Source organism: Lissotriton helveticus, chromosome 11 (genome assembly GCF_964261635.1).
Source record: "Lissotriton helveticus chromosome 11, aLisHel1.1, whole genome shotgun sequence".
In the NCBI taxonomy this organism is placed as follows: domain Eukaryota; kingdom Metazoa; phylum Chordata; class Amphibia; order Caudata; family Salamandridae; genus Lissotriton; species Lissotriton helveticus.
Window position 1 is genome coordinate 23753274 of NC_136072.1, and position 13454 is coordinate 23766727.

The following is a 13454-nucleotide window of genomic DNA, read 5'->3' on the forward strand; positions in this document are numbered from 1 at the left end:
GGGAGGGTGGTAACTGATTCCAGGCCTTAGAGCCCAGAAAGAAAAGGGATCTGCCACCTTTTGTAGTCCGCTTAAAGCGAGGGATAGTAAGCAAGTTCTGGCTAGCAGATCTCAGACAGCGGGTGGGGTGATATTTCTTAAATCCGTTACATAGGTATTGAGGTCCCTGCTGTTGAAACGCCCTGAACGTGATGACAAGTATCTTAAATAAGACCCTTTTACTGATAGGCAGCCAATGTAGCGCCTTCAGGGCCGCTGAGGCTGAGGATCTGCGTGGCCAGCGTAGTACTAAGCGCGCAGCGGCATGTTGGACCATCTGCAATCGGTGCAGGATTGACTTGTTAGCTCCAGCATACAAGCCATTGCAGTAGTCCAGCCTGGAATTAATTAAAGCTACTGCCACCGTTTTTCTGGCTGGCAGCGGGAGGAGATCAAAAAATTTCCTCAATGCCTTTATAATCTGAAAGCAGGTCCCCGCTATATTTACTGCTTGATTTTTAAAAGACAATTGATCGTCGAACTTGATACCCAAGTTCCGAGCCGATGTGATGGTATTGGGTGGTGCTTCTGCTTCAGCAGGCCAACACCTCTTTGGGGAGAACAAATTGTGTTTCCCAAACGGCATGATCTCAGTCTTCCCAGCATTGCATTTCAGATTATTATTGGTCATCCAATTGAATGTTGCTGTTAGGCATTCCTTAAGATTTTCTTCGGCGCCTGGCCTATCCCTGTCCAGCACCAGGATTAGCTGGGTGTCGTCAGCATAACAAATTGTACTGATCTTAAAAGATGCGATTAGTTCCATAAGTGGGACCATGTACAGATTACAGATTAAAAAGTACCGGGCTTAAGCTAGAGCCCTGTGGTACCCCAGAGCTGACGACCTTTGTTGCCGACTGGAAAGGGCCCAGCACAGTGACCTGACGTCTGTTGCTAAGGAAATTCCTAAGCCATGCCAAGGCTTGTCCCCCTACCCCTGCGGCAGCCAACCGGTTCACTAGGATATGGTGTGAAACCGTATCAAAGGCTGCCGACAGGTCAAGTAGGATTAGGACAGGCTCTTTTCTCTGGTCCATGGCCGCTCTTAGGGTCTCTGCTGTAAACAATAGGGCTGACTCAGTAGAGTGATATGAGCGAAACCCTGATTGGTTGGGGTGTAGAATGCTATTCCCTTCCAGGAAGTTCGTTAATTGGATGTTGGCAAATCTCTCTGCCAATTTGAACAGCACTGGGAGCAGGGAGATAGGACGCAGATTGGAAAGGGTGGTAGGGTCAGCCATTGCCTTCTTCTGTAAAGGCTTAACCGCTGCCAGCTTCCAATCATTAGGTATATCTCCTGTAGCCAAGGAGGTGTTAATAATCTTATTGATAATGGGATTGACCACCTCTACTAGGGTGTGGAGCACAAATGGGGGACATGGGTCGAAGGGGGATCCAGATTTGATGGCCATAATGGCTTTATGAGTGTCTTCAAGGGAGATAGCTGCAAATTTCTCCAGACGGGCGTTGGTCCATTTCTTTTCAGTTTGTACAACTGACAGCTGAGTAGTGGGTATTGGTGGAAAGGTGTTCACGATGTCGGAGATATTTTTATCGAAATAGTCAGATATCGCATGACAGAGACCTTGGGAGGGAGGGATCTCCTGCGAAAGAGCTGAAGGATTCATAAATTTTTGAACTACCCTAGAGATCTCTTTTTGTCCTTGGCCTGCGATAGAAATGGCTTGAAGAAAGTGAGCTTTCTTAGCTGACTTTATTCCTGAGTGGTAGATCTTCCTAGCTACTCGGTAGACGTTGCGGGCGGTGGCGTCATAATTCCTACGCCACCTCCGTTCCAGAGCTCTGACTACTCCGAGTTCAAGTTTCAGGGCCAATGTGAACCATGGGGCACTCTTTCTGGTTTTGGTGGCGTTAGGGTTTTTTTTGCCAACTGATCCCAATAGTGCCCCTGCACTGGCTATCCACTTGCCAACCTTCTGATTGTCAGTGGAGGTGTAACCTGTGAGAATCGGGGTACTGCAAGCTAATTTCCCTGCCACCTCAGGTCTGGTGTGCAGTTCCTTCCAATTTGGGACATGATTGTCCTTGAGATGTATATTATTTTTTGTTGTCGTTCCTTTTCGATTTGTTAAAAGTGTAATATGAAAGGGGATGAAAAAGTGATCAGACCAAATCTGGGGGCTGGGAGTCTTTACTATCAGTCTGGAGGAATTAGAACAAACACAATCCAATAGGTGTCCTGCTAAATGTGTGGGTTCGTGGTTCAGGAGGGAAAGACCAAGTACATCAATAATGTCCATAAAACATCTCACACCTGGTTCATTGGGAGATTCTAGATGCAGGTTTAGGTCGCCCAGAACAGTGAAGTGGGAGGATCTGAGGGCTAGATCACTCAAAACATCTCCCACAGATTCCAGAAATTTAGCAGGAGGGCCAGGTGGGCGATAAATAAGGACCCCAGAAAAAGTGAAGGTATTGTGGACGCTCAGGGAGAATGCAAGTGCTTCTGCTCCTTTAATGTCTGTCAGTTCCTGAGTGGAACATTTCAGGGCTTTATGATGGATTATGGCCAAGCCTCCTCCACGTTGTTCGGGTCTATCCAGACGCTGGATGAGGAAATTTGGTGGGAGGGCTATAGCTAGGTCAGGGTTACACCATGGTTTTACCAGGTTTCAGTTATGAGAAGCCAATCTAGGTTGGATTCCACAATCAGTTCTTGAATATTCTGAGCATTCTTGGAGAGCGATCGAGCATTGATCAGTCCTCCCCGTAGGACAGGCAGGTGTAGGGGTATTACCCCAAGGGGCTCTGGGGTGAACGTAGTTTTACATTGTCCACAGCAAACTGGCCCATGCCATTTCCCTGGGGTTAAGGTGTTGCAACATAGTATGTGAGGTGTATTGTAGGAGAGCAAAAACTCCCTGGACATACCTGTATGGGGGTAAGGTGAGTCATTGATTGCACAGAGTCTTCCGTCTCCCGCGCCTCCTTGGCGCTGACGGGTGCAGACGGGCTGGACTCTGGCTCGACTCCGGCGCAGATACGGCGCGTCCGCTAAACGCGTCCGCTGCGCGGAGGCATGGCCGTATGTTTTTATACCGGCGCCCAAGCAAAAATGGCCGCCACGAAACGCGGCTTTGAGACCCGGGGACCTCCTCAAGATCGTCCTAGCCCCAGTAGGGAGCAGGTAAATAGCAATAAATTGCTTAAAGAGCAGGCACAACTGTTCCCAACAATTCTGCACTACCCTAACAAAAACGAGTGGGCGAAATAAAATAGCGCTAGAGTGATGGGGGGGACGGACACAGAGGGAAAATGTATACAGTATTAAAATTTCGGTAAGAGCAGGATGTAACCACCCGGTGTCAGCCTCGGGGGTCGAGTGCAAGTGTGAGCAAATCAGTTAGCTGCTCAGCTATGCTGCTTTTATACCGGCGCCCAAGCCAAAATGGCCGCCACGAAACGCGGCTTCGAGACCTGGGGACCTCCTCAAGATCGTCCTAGCCCCAGTAGGGAGCAGGTAAATAGCAATAAATTGCTTAAAGAGCAGGCACGACTGTTCCCAACAATTCTGCACTACCCTAACAAAAACGAGTGGGCGAAATAAAATAGCGCTAGAGTGATGGGGGGGGGGCGGACACAGAGGGAAAATGTATACAGTATTAAAATTTCGGTAAGAGCAGGATGTAACCACCCGGTGTCCGCCTCGGGGGTCGAGTGCAAGTGTGAGCAAATCAGTTAGCTGCTCAGCTATGCTGTTTTTATACCGGCGCCCAAGCCAAAATGGCCGCCACGAAACGCGGCTTCGAGACCCAGGGACCTCCTCAAGATCGTCCTAGCCCCAGTAGGGAGCAGGTAAATAGCAATAAATTGCTTGAGCAGGCACGACTGTTCCCAACAATTCTGCACTACCCTAACAAAAACGAGTGGTCGAAATAAAATAGCGCTAGAGTGATGGGGGGGGGGACGGACACAGAGGGAAAATGTATACAGTATTAAAATTTCGGTAAGAGCAGGATGTAACCACCCGGTGTCAGCCTCGGGGGTCGAGTGCAAGTGTGACCAAATCAGTTAGCTGCTCAGCTATGCTGTTTTTATACCGGCGCCCACATGCTTTTCTTGATACTCATGTAACTTTTAACTGATGTAAATTGCAACATTATTGTTCCTCATGCAGAGCGCTCTTATTCCTTCGGGTCTAGCCAGCGCTATATAATAATTCATTAATTATATTTTTTCCCATTTAGTACTCTTTCTCTCCTTCCTAACTCCTAGCTCCTATCCCCTCTCCCCTGAATCTCTCATCTTGCTTGCTAGTCTGCCTAGCCCCCTGTCCTTTGTGCCCTTTGACTAGGCACTCCTCCTCCTCTTGTTGGGGAAAGATCCAACATTTATACTCTGGAGTCTCAGCGAACCCGCTGAGTGAGTCCACTGCGCCAAGGGAGCCACTCACAGCTGATGTATGGTATGGCACCGCTTGCCAAAGCACTCCCTCTCCCCTTTTTGGGGCAGGATCCAGTATGTAGGCCTTGGAGTCTCAGAGACCCCTCTGAGAGAGTCCACTGCGTAAAGGGAGCCTCCCACAACAGAGATAGGGAAGTGATACCACTTCCCCTGGGATCCCAGCTTACTGGACTTGGGAAGTTGCTTTGACTCGTCTACCGGTTTGTGTCCCCGTCACCCTTCCCCTCCTCTTTACATGCGGTGTCCTTCAGCCTCCCCTCCTATTTCCCTCCTTCATTCTCTGTCTACTTCCCCTGCTCCTACCCCCCTCCCCGAAATCTTTCCCCTTGCCTGCTTTTCTACTTACGTATTTGTGCTTATTGTTTATCTCGATCTTACAAGTAACTATGTTGCCATGCTCTAAGAACTGTGTAACATTTGTAACGATGTAACCTGTAACTATGATCTGATGCTCATGTAAAGAGCTCTGATACATCCGGGTCTAGCCATCGCTATATAAAACCTTTAAAATAAAATAAATACAATGCGTAAATCGATGAGATATCCTAGTTTTGAGTTTCGACCTAAGATTCTTTCTAAAGGGTCTGTCCGGGCGACCTCTAGTGCAGACACGCCAGGGTGGTTTTGGCAGCATTGACACTTAACATGCACCAAGCACAGCACTTCAACTCACTGCTTGACAGTGAACATGCTGCCCGGGGCTACCATTTGCTACCCCATATCGACCTTCCCCACGTCTGCGTCCCTAACTCACTGGCCATCCTTGTTAACCATGGACCGGCTGGACAGCTGACCGGAGGTTTTAAAAGGTCCATGCAGCAACAGGGGAAGAGCCCCTAAACAGAAAAGCAACTCAATGTCTTTCTGTAGTGTTGCCTTGTTAATTGAAAGAATATTAGCAACAGAGCTTAAAGTAGGATGACAAAACTGGGGTCTCTCAAAGGGGCGTGGCTGATGTAATTAAGGGTGTGGCTTAAACACACGCTAAATATCTGTGCCTAGCACAGTGTGCTGTGCTACTGGTATTTTGCTGCTTCTGTCATTGCATTCAGCTCTATAATACAACAAGTAAGATTATCCCCTTCGTAGCGGGGGTAATTCCCCTGCGGTGCAGGGGGCGCGCACAGCGCCCCGGTGCTCATGACGAGCTCAGCTCATCATGAGCCACGGTGCTCGTGTGCTCATGACTGTCACGGCCACTCCTGTTTCAATAGAACGCTCAGCACAGCTGGGGAATTAGCCCCGCGTGCGAGCGTTGCGCGGCTCATGACGAACTCAGCTCGTCATGAGCACACGAGCACCGTGCCTCATGACGAGCTGAGCTTGTCATGAGCAGCGATGGGGTTAAACCTACAAAAAGACAGGACGTTGTTGTTGTCGGTGGTTGTTAGTTGCATAAAATAAATAAGCAACAGCTATGGCTTCATTGAATAGAATATTAAAAATGCTTCAATGATGAGACTGTGAAAGAACTATAACGAGTCTCTTTGTATAACGAGTCTCTCCAGGTGAAGGGTGGCATTGATGCAGGGTTAAGATTTTTTTTTCACCCTGAGGGTGAGTGCAAAAACGAGGAGCCGATAAGGGACCAGTCTCAGCACCTGCTTTTTATGCGAGCCAGGCCAGCGCATGCGCAGCTCTTCGAGGCTTGCTGTATTGGAGTACTGCCTTGAAGCCCAGTACACCCCCTGTCTATATTTGTCATAGGCTTTTGTCCAGGGACATGGCAAGGGGGTTGCGGTGGGTGCTGGCAGTCCCAGGTGTCATCACTGAGGGGGTGACAAAATGGCAGGAATATGTGTTTTAAACAAATATTTTTGCCATTTCGTCAAGCCGGGGGTGACAAGAAATTTTCCGCACCCGGTACCACCTGACCTTGGTACGCCACTGCTTGTTGTTCAATGCCATCCGTTGTGCCGCTGGACTGAGACCCCTTGACAGAGCCCACCTGTGCTAGTATAGCGTCCTGGTCAGAAAGAAATGTGGCGCCCTTGCAGAGGTGGGCTTCTTGACGAAATTGTCAACCGCAAATCCTGGCTTAGAGCACTAGTCTGGCAACCACTGCCTCGTGTGCTGGGATAGATCCCACCAGGCACAAAGAAAGTTGGGGTCCTGCCTGCTGCTGAGGAGTACATCGAAGCAGTATTTTTTAAAATTTTATTTATTTAATGCGATTTTATAGAGCGGGAACTTTACCCGAAGGTGTCACAGCGCTTTACATAAGAACCAGTTGCAAAACATAAGGACTAAGGATTACATGTGTTACACAACAGATACAAACAGAAAACATTGCAAATGTACAAGATGTAAAGTCACACAAGGAAGAGATACGAATGGATAAACTCTAAGAGTCACATAGGAATGGTAGAGAGTACAAAGGTCTACTGCATATACTAGTGATTAGAGTTATCTCTATATACATAAAAGCAGAGTTCCATTAAGTGGGGTCGGAGGGGGGATGCAGTCACAGCACCAAGGGAGGGTGGGAGGGATACACGGGTATGGAGAAAAGGCAAATCCGAAAAGGGAAGAAACATTTGAGGATCGTCAACGGGGAAACGAGGGTAAAAGTCTTAAAGGACGAGGGAATCTGCAAGATGGCGGGTCAGGGTCCAGAGAAAAGCGGCCGAGAGCAGCAGCAAAATGGCGGCCAGGACAAAAGAAAAAGTAAAGAAGTCCAGGAGAGTCCGTGGCGTAGTTTCTTTCATTCGAATGTGGCTGCAGGGCTGCTGCCTGCATCTGGTGTCTTCACGGCCCCACTGCTTTGTTTTCCGTTTCCCCCCGTCTGGACGCTGAGGGTGAAGTGCCCGTTGGGGCTCAGCCTGTAGGGTTCCCCACTTCTATTCACAGGTCTGCTCCGATCTTATGACATCACAGCAGTGACTGACTTCCGAACACTAACATCTCTGCGCCTCCCCCAACTCACCTGAATCCCCCACAGCTCGGGCCCTTCACACTGGTTTTGGTTGGGTGGTGTTGGTGGTGTGTGGTGAGAGGGAATGACAAAGCAGACAGCTGTGTGCTACTCATTGTTTCTCCACAGGATATTTTGGTGAATCGTGTTTTCAGTGTGCACTAAATTCAAGGCCTGTGATACACAAGGCTTTAATACGGAGTTAATGCCCTACTCTGACTCTAGGATAAGAGGCTCCTCTTCCTCCTCTTCCTCCCAGTCTCTCCACTTCCCTCCCACAATAAACATATTTTATTCAGCACCAACTTTAATAAAAGTCAGTACCACTTACAGTACAAAACTTACACTAGTACAAATGCAGTGCAATAGATTTCACAATTACAACAAAGTGAGCTGTTGCCATTTTGGATTCCACCATTTGATTAATGCTTCACGAAGGGAAGAAAAAACCAATAAAATTTACAATGCCAATAGCTCAAAACAATGTCATTGCGAGACCTATTGCTTTGTAAATGCTTGTTCATTGCACTGCTATTTTCCTAACCCTTCCCCAACTGTCTCTGTACTTTCCCCACACTCTTTATTAGAGCCTTCTCTGGCTCAGGGCAGTTCTTACAGCATGACATTCTTTCTCTGGATGAGCCGAACACGTGCCAGATGGCTTTGGAGACTTGTATTGTCCAGCTGACCAGACACATGAATAGTGCCAGTAGTCCATGGGCATTTGTACTGTACAAGCTGAACCTGGGCACTACTATTGCGCCAGCTGACCATGGACACTAGTATTGTGCCAGCTGACCATGGACACCTGTATTGTGCCAGCTGACCATGGAGACTAGTATTGTGCCAGCTCACCATGGACACTAGTATTGTGCCAGCTGACCATGGACACCTGTATTGTGCCAGCTGACCATGGACACTAGTATTGTGCCAGCTGACCATGGACTCTAGTATTGTGCCAGCTGACCATGGACACTAGTATTGTGCCAGCTGACCATGGACACCTGTATTGTGCCAGCTGACCATGGACTCTAGTATTGTACCAGCTCACCATGGACACTAGTATTGTGCCAGCTGACCATGGACACCTGTATTGTGCCAGCTGACCATGGAGACTAGTATTGTGCCAGCTCACCATGGACACTAGTATTGTGCCAGCTGACCATGGACACCTGTATTGTGCCAGCTGACCATGGACACTAGTATTGTGCCAGCTGACCATGGACTCTAGTATTGTGCCAGCTGACCATGGACACTAGTATTGTGCCAGCTGACCATGGACACCTGTATTGTGCCAGCTGACCATGGACTCTAGTATTGTACCAGCTCACCATGGACACTAGTATTGTGCCAGCTGACCATGGACACTAGTATTGTGCCAGCTGACCATGGACACTAGTATTGTGCCAGCTGACCATGGGCTCTAGTATTGTGCCAGCTGACCATGGACACTAGTATTGTGCCAGCTGGCCATGGACACTAGTATTGTGCCAGCTGACCATGGGCTCTAGTATTGTGCCAGCTGACCATGGACACTAGTATTGTGCCAGCTGGCCATGGACACTAGTATTGTGCCAGCTGACCATGGACACCTGTATTGTGCCAGCTGACCATGGACACCTGTAGTGTGCCAGCTGACCATGGACACTAGTATTGTGCCAGCTGACCATGGACACCTGTATTGTGCCAGCTGACCATGGACACTTGTATTGTGCCAGCTGACCATGGAGACTAGCATTGTGCCAGCTGACCATGGACACTAGTATTGTGCCAGCTGACCATGGACTCTAGTATTGTACCAGCTGACCATGGGCACCTGTATTGTGCCAGCTGACCATGGACACTAGTATTGTGCCAGCTGACCATGGACACTAGTATTGTGCCAGCTGACCATGGACTCTAGTATTGTACCAGCTGACCATGGGCACCTGTATTGTGGCAGCTGACCATGGACTCTAGTATTGTGCCAGCTGACCATGGACACTAGTATTGTGCCGGCTGACCATGGACACTAGTATTGTGCCAGCTGACCGTGGACTCTAGTATTGTACCAGCTGACCATGGGCACCTGTATTGTGCCAGCTGACCATGGACACTAATATTGTGCCAGCTGACCATGGACTCTAATATTGTGCCAGCTGACCATGGACACCTGTATTGTGCCAGCTGACCATGGACACCTGTATTGTGCCAGCTGACCATGGACACCTGTATTATGCCAGCTGACCATGGACACCTGTATTGTGCCAGCTGACCATGGACACTAGTATTGTGCCAGCTGACCATGGACACCTGTATTGTGCCAGCTGACCATGGACACCTGTATTGTGCCAGCTGACCATGGACACCTGTATTGTGCCAGCTGACCATGGACTCTAGTATTGTGCCAGCTGACCATGGACACCTGTATTGTGCCAGCTGACCATGGGCACCTGTATTGTACCAGCTGACCATGGACACCTGTATTGTGCCAGCTGACCATGGACACCTGTATTGTGCCAGCTGACCATGGACACTAGTATTGTGCCAGCTGACCATGGACTCTAATATTGTGCCAGCTGACCATGGACACCTGTATTGTGCCAGCTGACCATGGACACCTGTATTGTACCAGCTGACCATGGACACCTGTATTGTGCCAGCTGACCATGGACTCTAGTATTGTGCCAGCTGACCATGGACTCTAGTATTGTGCCAGCTGACCATGGACACCTGTATTGTGCCAGCTGACCATGGACACTAGTATTGTGCCAGCTGACCATGGACTCTAGTATTGTGCCAACTGACCATGGACTCTAGTATTGTGCCAGCTGACCATGGACACCTGTATTGTGCCAGCTGACCATGGACACCTGTATTGTACCAGCTGACCATGGAGACTAGTATTGTGCCAGCTCACCATGGACACTAGTATTGTGCCAGCTGACCATGGACACCTGTATTGTGCCAGCTGACCATGGACACCTGTATTGTGCCAGCTGACCATGGACTCTAGTATTGTGCCAGCTTACCATGGACACTAGTATTGTGCCAGCTGACCATGGACACTAGTATTGTACCAGCTGACCATGGAGACTAGTATTGTGCCAGCTGACCATGGACACTAGTATTGTGCCAGATGACCATGGACACTTGTATTGTGCCAGCTGACCATGGACACTAGTATTGTGCCAGCTGACCATGGACACCTGTATTGTGCCAGCTGACCATGGACACCTGTATTGTGCCAGCTGACCATGGACACTAGTATTGTGCCAGCTGACCATGGACACCTGTATTGTGCCAGCTGACCATGGACACCTGCATTGTGCCAGCTGACCATGGACACTAGTATTGTGCCAGCTGACCATGGACACCTGTATTGTGCCAGCTGACCATGGACACCTGTATTGTGCCAGCTGACCATGGACACTAGTATTGTGCCAGCTGACCATGGACACTAGTATTGTGCCAGCTGACCATGGACACCTGTATTGTACCAGCTGACCATGGACACCTGTATTGTGCCAGCTGACCATGGACACTAGTATTGTGCCAGCTGACCATGGACACCTGTATTGTGCCAGCTGACCATGGACTCTAGTATTGTACCAGCTCACCATGGACACTAGTATTGTGCCAGCTGACCATGGACACTAGTATTGTGCCAGCTGACCATGGACACTAGTATTGTGCCAGCTGACCATGGGCTCTAGTATTGTGCCAGCTGACCATGGACACTAGTATTGTGCCAGCTGGCCATGGACACTAGTATTGTGCCAGCTGACCATGGACACCTGTATTGTGCCAGCTGACCATGGACACTAGTATTGTGCCAGCTGACCATGGACTCTAGTATTGTGCCAGCTGACCATGGACACTAGTATTGTGCCAGCTGACCATGGACACCTGTATTGTGCCAGCTGATCATGGACTCTAGTATTGTACCAGCTCACCATGGACACTAGTATTGTGCCAGCTGACCATGGACACTAGTATTGTGCCAGCTGACCATGGACACTAGTATTGTGCCAGCTGACCATGGGCTCTAGTATTGTGCCAGCTGACCATGGACACTAGTATTGTGCCAGCTGGCCATGGACACTAGTATTGTGCCAGCTGACCATGGGCTCTAGTATTGTGCCAGCTGACCATGGACACTAGTATTGTGCCAGCTGGCCATGGACACTAGTATTGTGCCAGCTGACCATGGACACCTGTAGTGTGCCAGCTGACCATGGACACCTGTATTGTGCCAGCTGACCATGGACACCTGTATTGTGCCAGCTGACCATGGACACCTGTAGTGTGCCAGCTGACCATGGACACTAGTATTGTGCCAGCTGACCATGGACACTAGTATTGTGCCAGCTGACCATGGACTCTAGTATTGTGCCAGCTGACCATGGACACCTGTATTGTGCCAGCTGACCATGGACACCTGTATTGTGCCAGCTGACCATGGACACCTGTATTGTGCCAGCTGACCATGGACACTAGTATTGTGCCAGCTGACCATGGACACCTGTATTGTGCCAGCTGACCATGGACACTTGTATTGTGCCAGCTGACCATGGAGACTAGCATTGTGCCAGCTGACCATGGACACTAGTATTGTGCCAGCTGACCATGGACTCTAGTATTGTACCAGCTGACCATGGGCACCTGTATTGTGCCAGCTGACCATGGACACTAGTATTGTGCCAGCTGACCATGGACACTAGTATTGTGCCAGCTGACCATGGACTCTAGTATTGTACCAGCTGACCATGGGCACCTGTATTGTGCCAGCTGACCATGGACACTAGTATTGTGCCAGCTGACCATGGACTCTAATATTGTGCCAGCTGACCATGGACACCTGTATTGTGCCAGCTGACCATGGACACCTGTATTGTGCCAGCTGACCATGGACACCTGTATTGTGCCAGCTGACCATGGACACCTGTATTGTGCCAGCTGACCATGGACACCAGTATTGTGCCAGCTGACCATGGACACTAGTATTGTGCCAGCTGACCATGGACACCTGTATTGTGCCAGCTGACCATGGACACCTGTATTGTGCCAGCTGACCATGGACACCTGTATTGTACCAGCTGACCATGGACACCTGTATTGTGCCAGCTGACCATGGACACCTGTATTGTACCAGCTGACCATGGACACCTGTATTGTGCCAGCTGACCATGGACACCTGTATTGTGCCAGCTGACCATGGACACTAGTATTGTGCCAGCTGACCATGGACTCTAGTATTGTGCCAGCTGACCATGGACACCTGTATTGTGCCAGCTGACCATGGACACCTGTATTGTGCCAGCTGACCATGGACACCTGTATTGTGCCAGCTGAGCATGGACTCTAGTATTGTGCCAGCTGACCATGGACTCTAGTATTGTGCCAGCTGACCATGGACACCTGTATTGTGCCAGCTGACCATGGACACCTGTATTGTGCCAGCTGACCATGGACTCTAGTATTGTGCCAGCTGACCATGGACACCTGTATTGTGCCAGCTGACCATGGACACCTGTATTGTGCCAGCTGACCATGGACACCTGTATTGTACCAGCTGACCATGGACACCTGTATTGTGCCAGCAGACCATGGACACCAGTATTGTGCCAGCTGACCATGGACACTAGTATTGCGCCAGCTGACCATGGACACCTGTATTGTGCCAGCTGACCATGGACACTAGTATTGTGCCAGCTGACCATGGACACCTGTATTGTGCCAGCTGACCATGGACTCTAGTATTGTGCCAGCTGACCATGGACACCTGTATTGTGCCAGCTGACCATGGACACCTGTATTGTACCAGCTGACCATGGACACCTGTATTGTGCCAGCTGACCATGGACACTAGTATTGTGCCAGCTGACCATGGACACCTGTATTGTACCAGCTGACCATGGAGACTAGTATTGTGCCAGCTCACCATGGACACTAGTATTGTGCCAGCTGACCATGGACACCTGTATTGTGCCAGCTGACCATGGACACCTGTATTGTGCCAGCTGACCATGGACTCTAGTATTGTGCCAGCTTACCATGGACACTAGTATTGTGCCAGCTGACCATGGACACTAGT